Raw genomic sequence first — 23128 nt, forward strand, 5'->3', positions numbered from 1 at the left:
TTAGGACTATTAATTCTATTTGATATTAAGATATTCTAATAAGAGAATTCTACACTGAACTTCCTATCTACTCATGGGTTATATCTTATTTATTTTAATTCATTAAATACTTACTGAGCATCTACTATAAGCCAGACATAATGCTAATATTAGAAATGTAACAATGACTAAAATCATGGGACTTTCCAAGTGTTCACTGTCTAATAAGGGAGAAAGCATAACTATAACAGATATGAACAAAGTCCTTTGAAAAGCCTGGAAAGGCTTTCCAGAGGAAGTAATATGTGAATTGGGTTTTAACACTGTTGAATAATAAGAATTTAATAAGAATTTGCCCTGGCTGGTGTGGCTCAGTGCCGGACTGTGAAGCAAAGGGTTGCTGGTTCAATTCCCAGTCAGGGCACATGCCTGGGTTGCAGGCCAGGTTCCCCAGTGTGGGGAGCGCAAGAGGCAACCACACATTGATGTTTCTCTCTCTGCCTTTCTCCCTCCCTTCCACTCTGTCTGAAAATAAATAAATAAAATCTTTTTAATAAGAATTTAGTAAGAATTTAACACTGTTGTATAATACAAATTTGACCCTGTTCCTCAGAAGGAAGCCTCTAAGCTTTTGAAGTTTCCCAAGTGATATATCTTTGTTGTACATCATGGGCCCTTCCAGCCACACTAAGTTTGTGCTAACCAGATGACTCACTAACTGCAATAAATATATGTACTCTAAGATACTACTAATAATAAGGAAAACTGAGTGTGGCAGTATATGGGAACTAGTGGGCCCCAATATACTTTCAGGATGGGGACTGGCTCTATTGGAAAGACCAACCATGTTATTAGAACAGGAGGTCAAACTCATTTCACCAGGGACCACATCAGCCTCGCTGTTGTCTTCAACGGGCCAAAATAATTTTAGGACTGTATGCATGTAACTACTCCTTAACTGTTAAGAAGTTGAAATTACATTCAGCCCTTTGAAGGCAACCGCGAGGCTGATGTGGCCCCCAGCGAAAATGAGTTTGACAGCCCTGGATTAGAGCAATGGAACTTTGAGCCACATGGTATCAGCCTGCCCTCTGTGGAGCACAGAAAGGCTGGAAACTGAGTTCGGTTGTGTGGCCAATAATTGAATCAATCATGTCTACATAAAGAAGGCCGAGTGAAAACTCTGAATACTGAGTTGGCGATCTTCCCTGTTTGGTAATGGGCAATGATGTGCTGGGAGAGTGACACAGTCTGAGGACACAGAAGCTTTATTTTCCAGACTCTCCTAGAGGCATAGGACCTTGAATCTCTTCCTTTTGCTGGTTCAGATTTGCAACCTTTTGCTATAATAAAACTGCAATCTTTTTTTCCCCTTTATTTTAAAGAGAGAAAAATCTGTTGTTTCACTTACCTATATATTCATTGGTTGCTTCTTGCATGTGCCCTGACCAGGGATGGAACCTGCAACCTCGATGTATCCAGATGACAGTACCAACTGAGCTACTGGGACAGGGCAAAACTGTAATCTTAAGTATAGCACTTTCCTGACCTCTGTGACTTGTCCTAGCAAACTATCATGCCTGAGGTGGTCTGGGGAGTTCCTGAATTCTCGCTAGTTGGTCAGAAATGCAGGTGGCTTCAGGACTCCCAAACCTGCGGTTGGTGTCTGAAGTACGGGCAGTCTTGGAGGAAACTATAACCTTAACTTGTGAAATTTGAGCTAACTCTGGTTAATATCACAACAGCATTGCAAATACCTTAGAAGAAGTAGTTTTAAAAAGAATTTACTGCCCTGGCTGGTGTAGGTCAGTGGATTGAGCATGGGCCTGTGAAGCAAAGGGTTGCTGGTTTGATTCTCAGTCGGGGCACGTGCCTGGGTTGCAGGCCAGGTCCTCAGTAGGGGACACATGAGAGGCAACCGCACACTGATGTTTCTCTCCCACTCTTTCTCCTTCCCTTCCCCTTTCTCTAAAAATAAATAAATAAAATGTTCAAATAAATAAATAAATAAATAAGAATTTTCAAAGTTATTCATCACAAAGTACAGAACAAATCAATACAATGGAACGTGAGTTAACCATGAAAAAATTTTGTAGATGAATATTTATTGGCATGAAGACATAATCATCATACTCTTTATTTAACTTCCCCTGAGATCCAGACTTGTATATTCAATTTACTACTGAACATTTCAACTCAGTTGTCTATTAAGTATCTCAAACCTAACATGTCCAAAAGAAAAAAACATCTTGATTCTCGGCATATATACCCCAATCAGCTTCTCCACACTCTTCCCTATCTTAGTAAATAGTACTACTGTTAACTCATTTGTTCAGGCCCAAATTGAAGACATACTTCAATGACTTCCTTCTTTCTCTAACACCTCACCAATCCATGGTGCTACTCTTAAAACATATCCCTTGTCACCACCTCCACTGCCACCATCCTAACAAAGACACCTAGGATATTGCCTCCAAGACTGCCAAGCCTTATGTCTGTTCTCCTTGCTTCCACTGCAATCACTTCACACAACAACCAGAAAATTATTTTCAAAAGAAAGCAATGTCATTACTCCATAGAAAACACTCCAATGTCTTCTCATTACATTCTGAATAAACTCTAGATTCCTAATCTTAAATCTCTCATGATCTAGCCTGTACTTCTCTCAAATTTCATCAATTTTCACCAATTTTTAACAATATATTTTGATTATACTATTACAGCCCCAATTATTCTCCCTTTGCCCCCCTCCAACTGGTACCCCCCTCCCCTCCAGCAATAACCCCCCTTAGTTCATGTCCATGAGCTGTGCATGTAAGTTCTTTGGTTTCTCCATTTCCTATACTAGTCTTTACATCCCCCATCTATTTTGTACCTACCAATTATGCTTAATCCCTACACCTTTTCCCCCACTGCCTCCTTTCCCCCTCCCAGCTGATAACCCTCCATGTGATCCCCATATCTATGATTCTGTTCCTGTTCTGGTTGTTTGCTTAGCTTGCTTTTTTTTTTAGATTCAGTTGTTGATAGTTGTGAATTTGTTGCTATTTGAATGTTCATAGTTTTGACCTTCCTCTTTTTCTTAAATAAGTCCCTAACATTTCATGTAATAATGGCTTGGTGATAAACACCTTTAGCTTTACCTTTTCTGGGATCACTTCATCTGCCCTTTCATGATAGCTTTGCTGGATAGAGTAATCTAAATTGTAGGTCCTTGCTTTTCATCACTTTGAACACTTCTTGCCAGAGCCTGCACACTTGTTTTGAGAAATCAGCTGACAATCTCATGGGCACTCATTTGTAGGTAAGCCTCTGCTTTTCTCTTGATGCTTTTAAGATTCTCTCTTTATCTTTAAACTTTGGTATGTTAATTATGACGTGTCTTGGTGTGGTCCTCTCTGGATCAAACTTATCTGGGATTCTCTACTTCCTGGATTTGTATGTCTATTTCCTTCACCAAATTAGGGAAGTTTCCTTTCATTATTTTTTCAAATAAGTGTTGAATTTCTTGCTCTTCCTTTTCTCCTTCTGGCATCCATATGATTCAGATGTTGGTATGTTTGGAGATGTCTTCATTGTTTTGAATTTGTCTTCTTCCTGTTCTGGTCGAATGCTTATTTCTTCCTTATATTCCAAATCATTGTTTTGAATCCCAACTTCATCCCCTCTACTGTTGGTTCCCCATAGATTTTTCTTTATTTCATTTAGTGTAACCTTCATTTCTTCCTAGATCTTTTTTATTTTGTTGCTGTACTAAATGAGTTCTTTGAGCAACCTGATCACCAGTGTTTTGAGCTCTGCATATAATAGGTTGGTTATCTCTGTTTTGTTTAGTCCTTTTTCTGGGGTTTTGTTGTCTTCTTTCATTTGGGCCATATTTCTTTGCCTCCCCAATGTGTCAGCCTTCCTGTGTTTGGTTCCAAGTATTAAATACAGCTGCTTTGGCTCCCTGTCTTAGTAGCATGGCCTATTGTAAAAAAGGCACCCATCTGGACAAATGTGGCTTCTTTCAATCCTTGATTGTCAGATTTCCATTCAGCTCAATTTTCTGATAGTTCTGGGTGTTGTTTTGAGATCTAGTTTAATTATTTCTGTGGTTGTACGAAGAGGTGAAGCATGTTTACCTACACCTCCATCTTCACCGAAAGTCCTCAAAAATTTTATCTTTATGGCTCTCTGCCCATCATTTTTTTTAAATGCCAAGCATGTTCCCATTTCAAGGATTTTCCTTGCTAATCCACCACTCCACTGAATGGCCGGATCCCCAGCTCTTTGCATAGCCTTTTCTTCCCTTCATTCAGCTCTCTACTTAAATGTTACCATCCTCAAAGAGACCTTACTGAACAACTCATATAAAATTACCACCTGCCATTCTATCTCCTTACTCTACTTTATTGTTTTCTTGTACTTATCAATCCCAGACATTACTTATTACCTTCCCCATTAGAATATGAGCTCCCTAATGCAGGGACTTCAAGTATCTTGCTTGCTACCGTATCTTCATAGTCCAGTAGACTACGTTGAATACATAGTGGGCATACTATAAACATTCACTGAATGAATAAATAATTAGGATGTTAGGTGAAAAGAGCAGACTACACAGTATTTTCAAAATTATTTATCTTTATAAAATTAAACAAAATGAAATATAAAAATCAATACGCATACAACCCATAGAGCCAATCCTCATTATTCCTGAATTCAATACATGCAAATTTGCCTACTAACTACAATTTATTTCTTATCCCAAAATCAACATTTGCAGCACATTTGTGGTCATTCAGGAAAATGCACGAGAATTCACATAATGGCAAAACATTTGAGTCCTCTCATGCACATATTCCCAACTAAGGTCAAACTAGGCAATACTTCTACACCTTCTTGTTTCAGCTCTCATACTGTAAACAAGTGGCCTTTTGGTGATTTATTTAGTGTCACATTACTCACATTTTTGTGTTCTTCGTTAGTGATTTAACTGTTCAAAATGAAGTGCTGAAGCACTGGCCTAGCTGGTATAGCTCAGGGGATTAAGCACAGGCCTGCAAATCAAAGGATCACTAGTTCAATTCCTAGTCAGGGCACATGCCTGGGTTGCAGGCCAGGTCCCCAGTTGGGGATGCATGAGAGGCAACCACACATTGGTGTTTCTCTTCCTCTCTTTCTCCCTCCCTTCCCTTCTTACTAAAAATAAATAAATAAAATCTTTTAAAATTTTTTTCAAAAAAATGTGCTGAAGTGCTGTCTAGTATTTCTAAGTTCAAAAAGGCTATGTTGTGCCTTCTGAAGAAAATACATGTGTTATAGAAGTCTGTTATAAGTGCAGTCATAAGTTATAGTGCTTTTGCCATGAGTTCAATGTTAATAAATCAACAATATATATTATATAAAGTGTCTTTAAACAAAACCAAATTAATGTGAGGTTATGTGTTGATCAGTTAACAAATATATAACCAAAGACTAACAGAAATCTGATATTCATAAGGACTTCTTGTCAACATGGTGGTATAGATAAAACAGCTCACCACCTAGTACAACCACATCAAAATTACAACTAAACTCTAGAACAACCATCACTCAGAACTGAGAAATTGAGTTGAATGGAAGTCTGACAACTACGGAATTAAAGAGACTAATATATCCAGACTAGTAGGAGGGGTGGAAACCCAGAATGGGCTGGTTCTACTACCATATATGGTACATAAAAATTCAGAAGGGCCCTGGCTGGTATAGCTCAGTGGATTGAGTGTGGGCCTGCAAACCACACGATCGCGGTTCGATTCCCAGTCAGGGCACATGCCTGGGTTGCAGGCCAGTTCCCAGCAGGGGACTCATGAGAGGCAACCATACATTGATATTTCTCTCCTTCTCTCCTTCCCTTCCCCTCTAAAGATAAATAAATAAAATCTTTAAAAAAAATTCAGAAGGGATATCTCAGGAGGAAGGAGTCCCAGCACTGCCAGCGCATGGTACCAGTGCCAGGAAGATAAGTCCATAAGTTCTAGCTGCAAACACCAGCAGGGACTGAGTTGGTGGAAGAAACTTCTGGTGTCCCAAGCAGTTCCTCTTAAAAAATCCACACACAAATTTAGTCAGACACATTCCCTCTGAGCTCCACCACTGCAGTAGCAGCTCAAAAGGTACTCGTGACATAGAGGAAGGAACTAAAGTGGCTGGCATCAAGACGAAAACTAGGGGACAGCTTTTGCCCAACAGAAAGGTGGGCAGAGCCACAGAGGTGGCAGGGGTGGCATATCTGAGAGTCCATCAACATGGCTAACACTATTTGCTCCACCCCTGGAAATCCCCTGAGGCTCTGTTCCACCCAGGTTACAGCTGTTAACAGTAACTGTTCCATGTGAGGGGCTGGTCTTGGTTCATGCTTCACAACTTCCTAAATCCTATCAAACCATCAAGAGCTAGCTTCAGTGATCCCCTAGCCCCTGTACCTCTTGCTAAGAGGTCCCAGGCATGGAACTAGCATCAGCCAGCCTGGAACACAGCTTGGCTTCACCTGGGAATCTCTGAGCCCAGCACAAGTAGTAGTCATCTCAGATTACTCTAAAGCTCAGGCAGGTAGCCCCATGCAACAACACTAGGGGCTAACCTTCGTTTGCAACATCTTAGAAACCCCAGAGCCTGCATACCCACTGGACAGCTGCAGACCATGACAGGGCACCACCACCCTGCCCTTACACAGCTGCCTTCCACAGAGGTGGAAGTTAGTAGCCAGTGGTCACAGCCAATCTTTGCAGCTGACTGGTCTGGGGAAATCCCTCCCACTGACCTGCCAACAGCAACCAAGGGTCAAGTATAACAGGAGAATGTACTCAATGTACAGAAAGGGCACACATCAAGTACCCAGATTAGGTGATAGGGGAAGATGTGCCACTGGACCATACTGGTCACCTACATTAGGCCACACTGCAAGACACAGAGTCACAGTAACTATACCAAAAACACAGAAACAAGCACAGGGAGGCTGACAAAGAAACATGGCCCAAATGAAAGAACAGATCAAAACTCCAAAAAAAAATCTAAACAAAATAGAGATAAGTAATATGTCACATGCAGAGTTTCAAACACTGGTTATAAGGATGCTCAAGGAACTCAGTGAAGACCTCCACAGCATTAAAAAGATCCAATCAGAAATGAAGGATTCACTTTCAATTCGAGTTCTGACCAAGATGGATGCCTAGGTAGAAACCCTTAGCTTCCTTGAACAACCAAAAGGAAGATAACACCCAATCTAAAATCAATAAACAAACAGGAGTGCCAGAAAATCAAACTGCATGTAATTATGAGAACCAAGGAATTAAAGAAATAGTCAACCAGAACAATCACACCAGTAAGGCGTCATAAGGAGAGAACCCATGGAGAGGTAGGAGACCACACAGGCAGGACTGACGGAAAGGGAAACTGACACTCAGAGCTGAATGTGGACTATGATGGGGGTTGCCACAGTGAGAGAAACTCCCAGACTCACAAGAGAGTTCATTGGAAAGTGGGGCTAGAGCCAAGTAGGTGAGCTGCATTATTCCCTGTCTGGCCCCTCCCCCACAGGCAGCACCACAAGTGCAGCAAAGGGGGTTGCCCTGCCCTGGTGAATACCTAAGGCCCCGCCCCCTTACAACTCAACAGGTATGCCTAGACAAAGAAATATGGCCCCAATGAAAGAACAGAGTAAAACTCCAGAAAGAGAGCTAAGTGAGGAGGAGATAGCCAATCTACCTGATGGAAATTTTAAAGCCCTGGTAATCAAAATGCTCACAGAACTAACTGAGTTTGGTCAAAAAATGAAAGAACATATGAAAGATACCCAAAACAAAATAAAACAAAATATTCAGGGAACCAAGTGTGAAAGGAAAAAAACCAGGATTCAAAGCAACACTTTGGAATAAAAGGAAGAAATAAACATCCAACTAGAACTGAATGAAGAAACAAGAATTCAAAAAAGAGAGACTTAAGAACTTCTGAGACAACCTGAAACATTCCAATATGCAAATTATAGAGGTACCAGAAGGAGAAGAACAAGAGCAAGAAATGGAAAACTTAGTTGAACAAATAATGAAGGAAAACTTCCCCAATATGGCTAAAGAAATAGACTTCTAGGAAGCTCAGAGAGTTCCAAAGAAGTTGGACCCAAAGAGGAACACACCAAGGCATTTCATCATTAAGTTACCCAAGATTAAAGATGAGAGAATCTTAAAAACAGCATGAGGGCCCTGGATGGTATACCTCAGTGCATTGAGCGTGGGCCTGTGAACCAAAGAATCGTGGTTCAATTCCCAGTCAGGGCATATGCCTGGGTTGCAGGCCAGTTCTTAGCAGGGGATGCAGGAGAGGCAACCATACATTGATATTTCTCTCATTCTCTCCTTCCCTTCTTCTCTAAAGATAAATAAATAAAATCTTTAAAAAAATCAGCTCTATTAAAGAAAAAAAGCAGCTAGAGGAAAGGAAACAGTTACCTACAAAGGAGTTCCCGTAAGGCTATCAGCTGATTTCTCAAAAGAAACCTTGCAGGCAAGAAGGGCTGGAAAGAAGTATTTGAAGTCATGACAGGCAAAGACCTACATTGAAGATTACTTTATCCAGCAAAGCTTTCATTTAGAATGGAAGGGCAGATAAAGTGCTTCCCAGATAAAGTTGAGTTAAAGGAGTTCATCATCGCCAAACTCTTATTATATGAAATTTTAAAGGGACTTATCTAAGAAAAAGAAGATTAAAAATATGAACAGTAGAATGTCAACAAATTCACAACTATCAACAAATGAACCTAGAAAAAAAGAAAAACAATAAAAGTTAAAACTAAGCAAAAAAACTAGAGGGGGAACAGAATCAGAGAAATGGACATCACATGGAGGGTTTTCAGGGGGGGTAGGAAAAGGGAGGAAAGGTACAGGGAAGGAGGCATATTGGTAAGCATAAAATAGAATAGAAGTCAAAAATGGTATAGGAAATAGAGAACTCAAAGAACTTATATGTACAACCCATGGACATGAACAAAGGGTGGGGAATGCTGGAGGGTTGGGGGGTGCAGGGTAGTGGGGGGATAAAGGGGGAAAATTGGGAAAACTGTAATAGCATAAACAATAACATATACTTAAAAAAAGAAATGGATTCACTAATTGAAAAAGGATTCACCAATTGAAATAAGGAACAATTTACAGGGAAACAACAGTAGAGTGAATAAAGCTGAGAATCAGATAAATGATTTGGAACACAAGGAAGCAAGAAACAACCAATCAGTACAACAAGAAGAAAAAAAAAGAATCCAAAAAAATGAGGAAAGTGTAAGCAGCCTCTGGGACAACTTCAAGAGGTCCCACAGTCATATCATAGGGGTGCCAGAAGGAGAAGAGAAAGAGCAAGAAATTGGAAATTCATATGAAAAAATAATGGAAGAAAACTGCCCTAATTTGGTGAAGGAAATAGACATGCAAGTCCAGGAAGCACAGAGTCCCAAACAGGATGGATGCAAAGAGGCCCACTCCAAGGTACATCATAATTAAAATGCCAAAGGTTAAAGGTATAGAGAGAATCTTAAAAGCAGCAAGAGAAAAGCAGTTACCTACAGGAGAGTTCCCATAAGACTGAGCTGACTTTTCAAAAGAAACTTTGCAGGCTGGAAGGAATTGACAAAAAGTATTCAAAGTCATGAAAAGCAAAGACCTACAACCAAGATTGCTTTACCCAGCAAAAATATCATTTAGAATCGAAGAGCAGACAGTGTCCCAAACAAGAAAAACTAAAGGGGTTCATCATCACAAAACCATTATTAGATGAAATGTTAAAGGGACTTATTTCAGAAAAAGATCAAAATTATGAATAATAAAATAGCAATAAATATATATCTGTCTACAATTGAATATAAAAAATAAACTAAGCAAACAAGAACAGAGACAACAAACAGAAGAATCATGGATATGGAAAGTGTTTTGATCATTGCCAGACAGGAGTGGGTGTAGGAGAATGGTGGAGAGGTGAGGGGATTAAGAAGTACAAGTATGTTGTTCCAAAATACCCATAGCGGTATATAAAAGTACAGTATAAGAAATGGAGTAGCCAAAGAACTTAAATGCATGACCATGGACATGAACAATGGTGTGGGGATTGCCTGAGGGAGTGGGGGGTGCTGGGTGAAAGGGGGCAAAGGGAAAAAATTGGGACAACTATAATAGTATAATCAATAAAATATAATAGAGAAGGATGTTCAGCAGACTAGGCATCCATGGACCCCCTCTCCCGTTTCCCTGATACTGCCACAGCAAAGATGTTGCAGAACCTATCAACGATGTTAAGGCTCTGGTTATACATGACCAAGTCCGTATCCCTATGAAGTATACACTAGAATGGGGGAGACAGGCCTCAGGAGTGCAAGTTGCTGGTGAAGTATGTTGCATTTTTTATGACATGAAAGTTAAAAAGTGTTCCACACCAGAAGAAATCAGGAAAGGAAAGAAGGCTGTCATTTTTTGTCTTAGTCAGACAAAAAGTACATCATTGTAGAAAACAAAGAGATCTTGGTTGGAAATGTTGGTGTAACTATAACTGATGCTTTTCAAGCATTTTGTCTCAATGCTTCCTGAGACTGTTGCCATGTTTTGTATGATGCAAGTTTGGAAACCAAGAAATCCAGAAAAGAGTTGATTTTTTTGTGTGTGGGCACCAGAGCTAGCATCTCTGAAAAATAAAACGATCTATGTGAGTGCCAAGGGTGCAATAAAAAAAAAATTTCAAGGCATAAAACACAAATGTCAAGCTAATGGGCCAGGAGATGTCAATCGAGCTTGAATTGCTAAAAAGCTTGGTGAATTCTTAATTGTAGCTTTTGAAGGATACCTTGTGTAGGTCATCATTAATTGCCACAAATCAAATGCTTCCATGTTTAATGTTATCCTCTTGCTATGTAAGTAAAGCAATTGTAGTTAGGCCACGGTCTCACTGAGGAGAGCTATCTTGTCATCTGTTAAAGTAAATTAAATATTCTATAAACATATGCAAACAGTCCTAAATAAATTTAAAATACAAAGTTTTATTGGTGTGAAATTAAATCCTTATTGGCCCAATGTCTGTTTTAATGAGCTGGCTTGTAAAAATTTTTGCTGAGCTCATGATTTTTAGTAATGCACCTCACAAAACAGTACAAGGTCCTATGAAGAGAATTATAGCATCTTTGTTAGCCTCAGCAATCAATCACTTTGTTTCTTTAGTTTAGAGAATTGTTCATTATCTGGTTATAATACTTGCTCAAATTTTCTGTTCTCTCTTGAGCTAAACTGAATCATGGAATATAATTCTCACAACATGCATGTAATAACACTAACTACAGTAAGATTAAATTAGACAGTCTTTTAATTCTATGACATGTGTAGTGAAGACTGTCTCAGAATTGCATACACTGTAATCAGTGCTGCTCTTGCAAAGCACTACTTCAAGCATGTAATTGGAGTACAGGAAGCAACTCTTCGCACCTGCGGTAAACTCCCCACTTCCTAGTCTGGAGACTCTCTTGAGTGACCTTGCATCTTTACAATCTTGACGTTTCCTCAGAAGAATGTGAAGTATCTTTTAACAAGTGACCTTGCATCTTTACAATCTTGACGTGTCCTCAGGAGAATGTGAAGTATCTTTTATATGAAATTTTAAAGGGACTTATCTAAGAAAAAGAAGGGACTTATCTAATTATAATGCAAATTAGGGCCCCATTGTACTACTTTGTTAATGAAAATGACAAAACAGTATATTGATAAGCTGGGACATGTGTGATAGCTTTAATTGTGTCTTCTTCAGAACTTTGCTGCTTCTAGCACAATTAAGGTATGGAAGAACATTAGGTATATGTTTATTCTGGGGCCTGGGAGAGCTTCTTAACATCCTAGAGCAATGTGTCAGTTGTATGTGAAATGACAAATGATGACACCCACAGAAAGCCGCCACCTAATGACACTTGGAAGCAACTGTCCTTAACATCACAGGCACAGCACTTTGAACAACATAGAGATGCACAAACAGTTGAACTTAATAATAGCTGTACTGGCTTTATATAATAAGGGAAGATTTTTAACTTAACTAAAATAAAATAACTAACAGGAACCTAATCCATTATTTCTCCTAGGAGCAATGATTCAACATTCATTAATTGTGTTTGCAGTAACATTATAGAATATACTACCACAAGTAATGAGCGTAGTGTGTGTGTGTGTCTCAAATGAAAAGGTCAGAGATTATATACCATTATATCATGGTGTTATTATAGTTAATATAATCTTTGGTGAAAGAATTACAGGGTATTTAGGATTGCTTTTTCTTATTTGTGTTTTTAATTTTTTACAGTAAACATATTTTTGTTATATGAAAAAAAATGAGTCACTTATAATTTTTTAAAATTTGAACTATATTAATAAGCATTCTCAGGTAACCAAAGGAATATAAAGTAAAAACAGAATATGAACAGTGATTCTTTTCAATGATTAAAAGCATAAATATATAGCTCTCCTCTTAACTACTTAACCTGGATCTTTTAAATGAAATCTCATATGTGCAAATAGAGTGTATTACCTATATACTTCTCCCTGATCACTGAGACTATTCAAATACTAACAATTTGAATCTCACACATTTATAATCACAGAATTTTAGAGTAGAAAGACTCTTTAGAGAGCATATAGTTATGTTTCTAACCTAATGCAAGAGGTTACAATCTTTTTTCACCACCTTTTTTACAAATTGTCACCCAGCCTCTGACAGAATATGTTCCAGGAAAAAGATCATGAGCCAATCTATAGTTTCCTCTTACATAATGTTTTCAAATATGTAAGACAAAACGTATGCATTCCCTTAAGCATCTCTTTTCAGGCTAAATATTCTAGTACACCTGTAACTCAGTGTCGTATACAACTTTATTCATGCTCTTTTGTAATCCCCTTTTTTGAGTATGGGCTGGACCTGGTGACTTGCTTCTAATAAACAGAATACAGCAAAGATGATGGGATGTCTCTTCCAAGATTAGGTTATAGACTCTGGCTTCCATCTTCTTCACTGTTATGAAACCCAGTTGTAAACTGCTCTATGGAGAGTCCCACAAGGCAAGGAAATGAAGGAGGCCACCAACCAACAAGCCAGCAAGGAACTGACTAGTCAACCTCAATCAATCAACCCATGAGGAACTAAACCTGCCAATGACCATGTGAGAGAACTTGGAAGCAGATCCTAAGTTAAGTCTTCAGATGAAATCGAAGCTCCAGCTACAACTTGACTGTAGGCTTTGAGACAGACACCTAGATTCCTGACCCATAGACACTATGAGTTAAAAAAATATTTGTTGTTTTAAATCACTAAATTTGGGGATAATTTGTTACACAGTGATAGATAACTAAGACATCTAGCAATTCACTTCTCATCATAGCCTAAAAATATTCTCACACATTAAATATAGACATTTACATTCATATATATTAAATAGAGAAAAACTAGAAACAATTTAAATGTCCATCAAAGGGGGGTAGATAAATACAATGTAATATAGTGTTCAGATTTAATGCTATGCATTATTTAAGTATAGATGAACCACATTTATTGCAATATTAGATTTCAACATAATACAAAAATAAAGTTATAGTACTCCTATAAATATTCAATTTACATAAAAATTATAAAACACATAAAGTACTACTATGTGTTACTTGTACATGCATTTTATCTGTATATAAAATTATAAAAATGCATTGCATATGTTTAAATTGTGGATTAAACACAGATTTACCTCTACTAACTCTTAAATTAAGTCTCCACTAAAAGCAAAAGAATACAAAGGATAAAAATCTACAAGGGCAAGAAATTGGGAAAGAAAATGATTGCAGGCATACAATTTACACAAAATTTTGGAAGCTGAAAAGCTGATAAATGTGCAGTAATTGATTAACATACCAGAGATGGAAATGGAGGGTAAATGTTGGCAACCAAAAGCATGCATACTCCCACTAAAGAACCCAGAAAAGGCTCAGGAATTGGAGCTGTCTGCAGGTGGGAATGTGGGGCAGTACTTAAAAATGGTATGGCAATTTTAAAATGTGTTTAAGAAGCAGTTTGATGTTTAAAATTCTTTCAACCCAATACAGCCAGGCAAATGCCATTCCCCTACATCTGAAAACTGTAGGCTTACTTTCTGAAGAGTGTGGGCCAAAGTGGGTGTGATTCTAAGACATCAAGCATAGGTAACCTGGGTAAGATGCCTTATTAAAAATAGGGCAACTTGCCCTAGCTGGTGTAGCTCAGTGCACTGAGTGCCCGCCTGCAAACCAAAGGGTTGCTGGTTCAAGTCCCAGTCAGGGCACATGCCTAGGTTGCAGGTCAGTCCCCAGTAGGGGGTGTGTGAGAGGCGATCACACACTGATGTTTTTCTCCCTCTCTTTCTCCCTTCCTTCCCCACTCTCTAAAAATAAACAAATAAAATCTTTAAAAATAATAACACATGGTATTGAAAAAACTGGTCAGATACTTGCAAAAGAATGAAAATAGACCACCTTCTTTTTAAAAAATGTATTATTTATTTATTTTCAGAGAGAGGGGAAGGGGGAAAAAGGAGAGAAACATTGACATGTAAAAGAAACATCAATCAGTTGCCTCTCACATGCCCCCAAGTGATCCACAACCTAGGAATATGCCCTGACAGAAAACTGAACCAGAAAGCTTTCAGTTCGTAGGCTGGCCTGAAATCCACCGAGCCACACCAGCCAGGGCTAGACCACCTTCTTACACCATACATAACAAAAAACTCAAGATGGATTAAAGACTTAAATGTTAGACTTGAAGCCATAAAAATCGAAACCATAGGCAGTAAAACCTTGGACATTTCAGATACAGCAATATATTTCCTGATATATCTCCTCAGGTAAGGGAAACAAAAGAAAAAAATAAACAAATGGAACCATATCAAACTAAAAACTTTTTGCACAGCAAAGGAAACCATCAGCAAAATGAAAAGAAAACCCACTGAACAGAAGAATATATTCACCAATGATACAACTGATAAGGGGTTAATATCCAAAATTTATAATAAGTTATAAAACTCAACACCAAAAAACCAAACAGTCCAATTAAAAAAAATGGGAAAAGGACCTGAATAGACACTTCTCCAAAGAGGATATACAGATGCCCAATAGATATATGAAAAGATGCTCAATGTCACTAATTAGCAGAGAAATACAAATTTCTCTGATATCCACAAGGAGATATCATCACCTTACACCTGTCAGAATGGCTATTATCAATAAATCAACAAACAGCAAGTGCTGGTAAGGATGTGGAGAAAAGGGAACCCTTGTGCACTGTTGGTGGGAATGAAGACTGGTTTAGCCACTGTGAAAACAATATGGAGTTACCTCAAAAAATTAAAAATGGAACTGCCTTATGACCCAGAAATTCTGCTTCTAGAAATTTATCCAAGAAACCTGAAATACTAATTCAAAAGAATATATGCACCTCTACATTCACTGCAGCATTATTTACAATAGCCAAGATTTGGAAGCAGCCCAAGTGCCCATCAGTAGATTAGTGGACACAAAAACTGACACATTTATACAATGAAATACTACTCAGCTGTAAAAAAGAAGGAAACCTTACCTTTAGCAACAGTATGGATGGACCTGGTGAGTATTATGCTAAATGAAATAAGCCAGTCAGAGAAAGACAAGTATTATATTATTTCACTCACATGTGGAATACAATGAACAAAATTAATTAACATACAAAATAGAAGCAGGCTCATAGATACAGAGAACAGACTGTCAAAAGGGAGGGGATTTGGGGGCTGGGTGAAAAAGGTGAAGGGATTAAGAAACAAACTTCACAGATACAGACAATGGTATGTGATTACCAGAGGGAAAAGGTGGTGGGGAAGATAGAAGAGGGTAAAGGAGGGATAAATGGTGATGGAAAGAAACTTGACTTGGGGTGGTGAACACACAACGCAACATACAGATGATGTGTTACAGAACTGTGCACCTGAAACCTATATAATTTTATTTAAGGAAGAAAAGAATTCTAATCATTATGTAATATTATATAGCTCAGGTTCAATATTTGTAAAATATAAACAATAAATAATGATTTAACGCCCCCCCCCCAATTACAGAGTTATATTGAGACTATAAGGGAGAAGACCTATATGCATTAAAGAGCCAAAACCATATTCTATGGCATTTATATATGTTTAATATCTTATACCAAGTGATAAATTATACCATTAGTAATATTTCAGGCAAGTGAATATCGTTGCCTCAGAGGGTGGGGTAACTGCTATTTTTCCTTCTCTGCATATAACACTATTTGGCTCTGACCAGTGTGGTTCAGTTGGTTTGGCACCATCCTGCAAAGCAAAGGGTCACCATTGATTCCTGGTCAGGGCACATGCCTGGGTTGCTGTTCGTCTCAGTCAGGGTCATACGTGAGGCAACTGACTGAACTTTATCTCCTTCTCTTTCTCCCTCCCTCTCCCTCTCTCCTAAAATAAACAAGTAAAATCTTTATAACACTATTTGAATTTTTAAAACTATACACATTACTTTGATAAAATAAGATTTACTAATAGGGAAAGAGTGTGAAGAGGCTTTAGCTTTATCTACAGTGTCTTATTTCTCAGAGGTAGGGGAAATAGCTGTTAAAATGGTTAATTCTGGTAGGACTAGAAATATTTGCTATATTATTTCTTTTGCAGTTTTAAAATTTCTCAACACTTCCTTCCCCAAGTCCCCATAGATTCCTATACAAATTGTTTTCAGACCATTTATGGTTCTGTCTGCCTCCCTTGGAATGCTCTCAACTTCGTCAGTGTCAACTGAAATAGCCAATATGCAAAGTGTATTTCCAATCCAGTACAAAAATATAGTAGAACCAATAGTTTGTGACCTGAATAAACTCCTAGTAATATAGCTGAACGTATTTTTAGCAGCCCCATTGCACAGGCAGTTCCTGCTACATTTATGAGTAACCAAAATTCCCAGAAATTTTCCATATAAATTGCTGCCCAACCATCTCTTCCTCATACTGTTTTTGAGCATTTTAGGTTTTGAATTTAAACATAGGCTTATCCTTGTTAAATTTCATTTCAATTTGGGCCCATGATTTCATCCGCTGATAAAATTTTAAGGCTCTACTCATCACCTGTCATATTAACTACTCTGGCAGCTTGGCAAATTACATACCTGATTAACATTTTACAAATTTCTACTCTATCCAAAGTCCAAAAATAATCTACCAGAAACTTTCCTGGTAAATTCAAGAGTATCAGTGAGTACAGTTATTCAATCTTTTACACATTCTTTTAATCAGCCAAACCATATTTTATTACATATCAGCCACAGATGTATCATGAAAGAATATGAAACTGCAGGATTATGTCTATAACTAGAACAATCCCCTGATCTACTAACCTCATAATTCTAAATAGAAATAGAAGCACAGGATTCAAGAATAGAAAGAGAAGGAACTTGTTATGATAATCAACCCGTGCTCTTTTGGTTTAATACTCCATTATCACCTGTTTGATCATTGGTAATTGAATTTTCCCAGTAGCTAATATCAATTTTTACAGGTTTATAGTTTTCCAACTACCTTCCTCATTTAGTACATCAGAACATTTGTCTCTCTCTGGTTTTTATGACTTCTCAAATATTAAAACTGTGGTTCTGAGATCATTAGTTAATTCAGCACTCTGAAATTCAGCTGAGCTTTAAGATGTAAATTCATTTTTAAATAGTCAGCCTTAACCATACTGGGCTATAATTTCTAGTTTACAATTTGCTATGTACTTTCCAGTTTGAAAATTATTGTTCTTGCTGCTAATAATAGTGTACATAATACTTTTTAAAATCCTCACCCAAGAATTTTGTATTCATTTTAGAGAGAGAGGTAGAAGAGAGGGAGCGAGTGAGAGAGAGAAGAATCTCACACTGATGTGAGAGTAACATCAGTTTTTGTCTCCTGCATGCACCCTGACTAAGGATCAAATCCTCAACCTAGGCATGTGCCCTGACCAGGGATTGAACCCACAACCTTTTGGTAAATGGGACAACACTCCAACCAACTGAGCCACCCAGCCAGGGCCATAGTAGTTATTTTTTTAAAAAACTTTGTACTTTCTTTTAAAAATTCTATAAATAGGTTAGACAAAAATTAATATACCAGCCTTGGCCAGTGTGGCTCATTTGGGGCATCATCCTGTAAACTGAAAGGTCAGTTTGATTCCCAGCCAGGGTACATACCTAGGTTGCAGGTTCCCTCCCTGATCCAGACAGGGAAACTAATCAATATTTCTTTCTTGCCCTAATGTTTCTCCCCCTTTCTCTCCTCCTCCTCCCTTCCCTTCTCCCTAAAATCAATAAGCATGTCCTCGGTATGTTAAAAAAATTAACATATGAGCCCTGGCTGGTATAGCTCAGTGGATTGAGCACGGGCCTGTGAACCACACCATCGCGGTTCGATTCCCAGTCAGGGCACATGCCTGGGTTGCAGGCCAGTTCCCAGCAGGGGACTCACGAGAGGCAACCACACATTGATATTTCTCTCCTTCTCTCCTTCCTTTCCCCTCTAAAGATAAATAAATAAAATATTTTTTAAAATTAACATATCATTATCTCATTTTATATATAAGGAAACTGAAACACAGAGATTAAAATTATTTGCCCAAGGTCAGAGAGCTACAATGAACCAAAATCTCCTATTGTAGTCCAGGGCTCTTTTCATAAAGCCATATGGATCCCTAATACAAAACTACTGAAGATGGAACATAAAATCTCATGCATAAAAATTGATTTTTCTATTAGTGATTGACAGGTACTAAAGAAATGGGTGTGGCATAAAAGAGCAATAAGATAGATTCTGTGGTGAAAATATTCTGTACCTTTACTGTATCAATGTCAACATCCTGGTTGTAATAATTGCACTACAGTTTTGCAAGATGTTACAGAGTTAGAGGTCTCTATAACTGTGTGAACCTAGATTTACCTCAAAATAAAAGTTAAACAAAAATAATAAGTAATTGGTTTTCTTTTTAAATCTAATTTTATTTTAAAGAGGCTTACTTAAAGTGAATAGTTTAGGCAAATTAAAACAAAACAAAATAGAATCATGCATAGGGCTCTGAAAGTGGTCCAATGGACTTCAAAAGTAGAATAAATCCCATCAACTAAAGGCTCAAAAAAAGAGCTATAAAGATCCTCGGAAATTGAAAAAGAGCCCCCAGGATTCTCATTTTCCAAAACAGTAAAACCAAACAAGACACTGTAGGAAAGAAATTACTAAGTCACCACCAAAAGAATCACTAGAATAAAGTCAAAAGCACCAAGCTTTCCTCAACCCTTCACTGCAGTTCTCAACGGAAACACTGAATGTTCATGTGTGTCACCTTCAGCCTGATATTCACGGCCACACATTTCAAGAGTCCCAAAATAGCTTTTTTTTTTTTTTTTTGCTACTCACGAAGTACTGGAAGCTTCAACAATTTCCTGCTTCTCCAGCTGCAGGACTTGCAATTAGGAAAACACTCACTCAGCATCTACAGCAGGTCTGGTAAGAAGAATGAGCTCATCCCTTCAGATGCACACCTGATTCTCAGGAAGGTGCTTCTCCAGCAAGCAGGTTTTTATGTGTTTAAAGTGACACCCACAACCTGTGCAACCACTTGTCCAGAGCCAGAACAAGTCCTTCCCTGCACACGCCTAGTGCCATATAATCATTTCCTGCTCTAGCCACTTCACACAGTCACCAAGTTCAGGTGGCAGCGGCTGCAGCAGCTGCTGCTGCTTCTATCATAACCTCTCTAGAAAAGGATTTCATTTTCAGCTATAATGGAGCTCAAATCCTTTACTAGTATCCTGTGAACATAGCACTGTTTGTTTCAACAGCTCCTTGCCCAGAGTCAGACCTTACCAGACTCACCCTCTTTTTCAGAATTTACGATTCATTTTCCTAAACCAGGAACAGGCTTCTATATCTCTCTTACTCTGCTTGTTCAACCAGCTAAATGCACCCTATGTAGTTAGAGCTAACTAAATGCTGTAAATTCAAGTTTGCCTCTCAGTTTCACTACTTCTAAGCCATTTACTCTACCACAGTTACCTATTTATTGGTAAAGCACTTAATAATTCTAACCCAAAAGATATATAAGCTTCACTTCAAATGATATAATACTGGTACTAAATATCTTCAATCAAAAGTATCTGTGTAGCAAACAGTCATATAACAAATTTTCTGTGCACCTATTATGTACAACTCTCTCTGACAGAGTGCTGAATTGGACTTCAAACTAAACTAAATAAAATAAAATCTGAGAAAGAACCCTTCCCACCTTAGTTTTCCTCAGGACACTTCTGCAGTGTTTTTACTTCTTCCATACACTGCACTAAACTTCTAATACAATAACAGGGTGGCTAAGGAGTACAAACTAGTCAAGAGAAACACTTATATTCATTAATGGTTACCTTAGAGAGATGGCAAAGGACTTTCAATCAAGAAGGGGAAACCTAGGGTCTTTCAACTAATTTAGTATTGTTTAGTGTCCTGGATAGTGACTACAAGAAAGTTTACTGTATTATTCTTTTTAAATGTCTTAAATAATAATAATAATAATATTTTAAAAACAAAAAAGTGGAATTTCTGTGAATCAAAGACAATCGACAGAGCGAAAAGGCAACAGAATGGGGAAAATATTTGTCAATCATTTATTTGATAGGGAGTTAATATAAAAAAATATATTAAAAACTACAACTTAACATCAACCAATTTAGAGGTTCAAAAAGAACTTGAATGAACTTTGGTATATCTTCCAAAGAAGATATACAAATAGCCAATGAGCACATGAAAAGATGCTCAACATACCAAGTCATTAGGGAAAAGCAAATCGAAACCACAATGAGATACTGTTTCATATCCAGTAGGATGGCTATTATTAAAAAGACAGAAAATAGACTTCTGCCAAGATGGAGGCATAGGTGGAAACACTGTGCCTTCACCCACAACCAAGTTTGAATACAACAAAGGTTTGGAGAACAAGTACACACCCAAAGATCAGAAAACTGAATTATACGGAAGTCCAACAACTACGAACCGTTCAACGGGACGGTAAGAGAGGCGGAGCCAGCAGCAGAGCTGGGTTGGGCAGGACAGATCCCCCGACCTAGGCGCGCAGGCAGCCCGGAACCAGTCGGGGTGTGGGGCAGACTGACCTCGGTCGCACATTTGCGCACAGTGAGACGGACTGCGCACGCCTCAGGGGGCGAACCCAGTGGTGGAGGGCTGACGGCGGTGGCACACTCGCATGCAGTGGAATGAAATGCGTGGGCCTGGTGACAGTGGTGGCTGCGGCACCGGTGGGGGCCACAGCGGCAGGCGGCAGACGGGAAGCCATTGTCCCTCTTTGACCCCGCCCCCACATACATCATCACAACCCAGCAACTGAGTTGCCCTGCTATGGAACAGGCACGAACAGCCCAAAAGATGGCGCAAGAAGAACTCAAAGTCCCAGAGCCAATAACTCTAAGCAACCAACAGATTGCCAGCCTCTCAGAAGCACAATTCAAGACACTATTTATCAGGATGTTCACAGAACTGGTTGATTATAGTCACAAATTAGAGGAACATATGAAGGCTAAACTAATTGAAATGAAGGGAGATGTCCAGGAAACCAATAGCGATGGAAAGGAAACTGGGACTCAAATCAATGGAATGGACCAGAAGGCAGAACGAAAAATCCAACCAGAAAGGAATGAAGAAATGAGAATTCAAAACAATGAGGAGAGGCTTAGGAACCTCCAGGACATCTTTAAATGTTCCAACATCCAGATTATAGGGGTACCAGAAGGGGGAAAGAAACAGCCACGAGTGGAAAACATATTTGAACAAATAATAAAGGAGAACTTCCCCAGTCTGGCAAAGGAAATAGACTTCCGGGAAATCCAGGAAGCTCAGAGAGTGCCAAAGAACTTGGACCCAAGAAGGAACACACCAAGGCACATCATAATTACATTAGCCAAGATGAAAATGAAGGAGAGAATCCTAGAAGCAGCAAGGGATAAGGGGACAGTCACCTACAAAGGAGTTCCCATCAGACTGTCAGCTGATTTCTCAAAAGAGACCTTATAGGCAAGAAGGGGCTGGAAAGAAGTATTCGAAGTCATGAAATCCAAAGACCTACATCCAAGATTGCTTTATCCAGCAAAGCTTTCATTTAGAATGGAAGGGCAGATAAAGTGCTTCTCAGATAAGGGCAAGTTCAAGGAGTTCATCATCACCAAGCCCTTATTATATGAAATGCTAAAGGGACTTATATAAGAAAAAGAAGATGAAAAATATGAACAGTGAAAGGACAGCAAACACACAGTTATTAACAACCACACCTAAAACCAAAGCAAACCAAGAGGACAGCTAGATCAGGAGTGGAACCATAGAAATGAAGAACACATGGAGGGTTAGAAACAGGGGGGTGGGAGGAGGAGAAGGGGGGAGAAGGCACAGAAAATAGCATAGCTGGTAGGTAGAAAATAGATAGGGGGAGGGCGAGAATAGTGGGGGAAATATAGAATCTAAAGAACTTGAGACACGTGGTTATAAACTAAGGGGGGGAGAATGGTGGGGCAAGGAGTGTGTGGGTAGAGGGGAATGAAGGGGGGGAATAGAACAACTGTAATGGTATAATCAATAAAATATATTTTTAAAAAAGACAGAAAATAACAATTGTTGATGAGGATGGAGAAATTGGAACACTTGTGCACTGCCGGTGGGGTTGTAAAATGGTGTAGCCATTATGGAAAATCGTATGGCAATTCCTCAAAAAATTTAAAATATTATCCAGCAATTCCACTGCTGGGTATATATCCAAAGGAATTTAAAGCCAAGGCCTCAAAGAGATCATGGTGCACCCTCTTCACAGCAGCATTTTCACAATACCCAAAAGATGAAAGCAACCCAAGTGAATGGATAAGTAAAATGTGAGATATACATCTAAATATATATATGCATATATGAACATATATATACACACACACATAGTGAAAGATTTATTCAACCTTAAGAAGAAAATTCTTCTTAAGAAAATTCTTAAGAAGAAATGTGTATACATGCTACAACACAGGTGAACCTGGTGGACATTATG

At 38.6% G+C, this 23128-nt stretch overlaps 1 protein-coding gene and 1 pseudogene across 8 annotated transcripts in view; one reads left to right on the top strand and one right to left on the bottom strand.

Annotated features, from left to right (window-relative positions):
- Positions 1-23128, bottom strand: part of USP54 (ubiquitin specific peptidase 54) — a 148612-nt gene that overhangs the window by 105825 nt on the left and 19659 nt on the right. For 2 of the 8 annotated variants that reach the window (XM_037055917.1, XM_037055912.1), the window contains exon 1: positions 19459-19593. The exons of the other annotated variants lie outside the window; for them this stretch is intronic. The gene's annotated coding sequence lies outside the window, so the exon portion shown is untranslated. Of the gene's footprint in view, positions 1-19458; positions 19594-23128 lie in introns of those variants that run through there. 8 annotated transcript variants of the gene reach the window in all.
- Positions 10350-10847, top strand: LOC118993485 (destrin-like; annotated as a pseudogene).

This window comes from Sturnira hondurensis, unplaced genomic scaffold, assembly GCF_014824575.4.
Source record: "Sturnira hondurensis isolate 20B ecotype Veracruz unplaced genomic scaffold, ASM1482457v3 Scaffold0008761, whole genome shotgun sequence".
NCBI classification, from domain to species: domain Eukaryota; kingdom Metazoa; phylum Chordata; class Mammalia; order Chiroptera; family Phyllostomidae; genus Sturnira; species Sturnira hondurensis.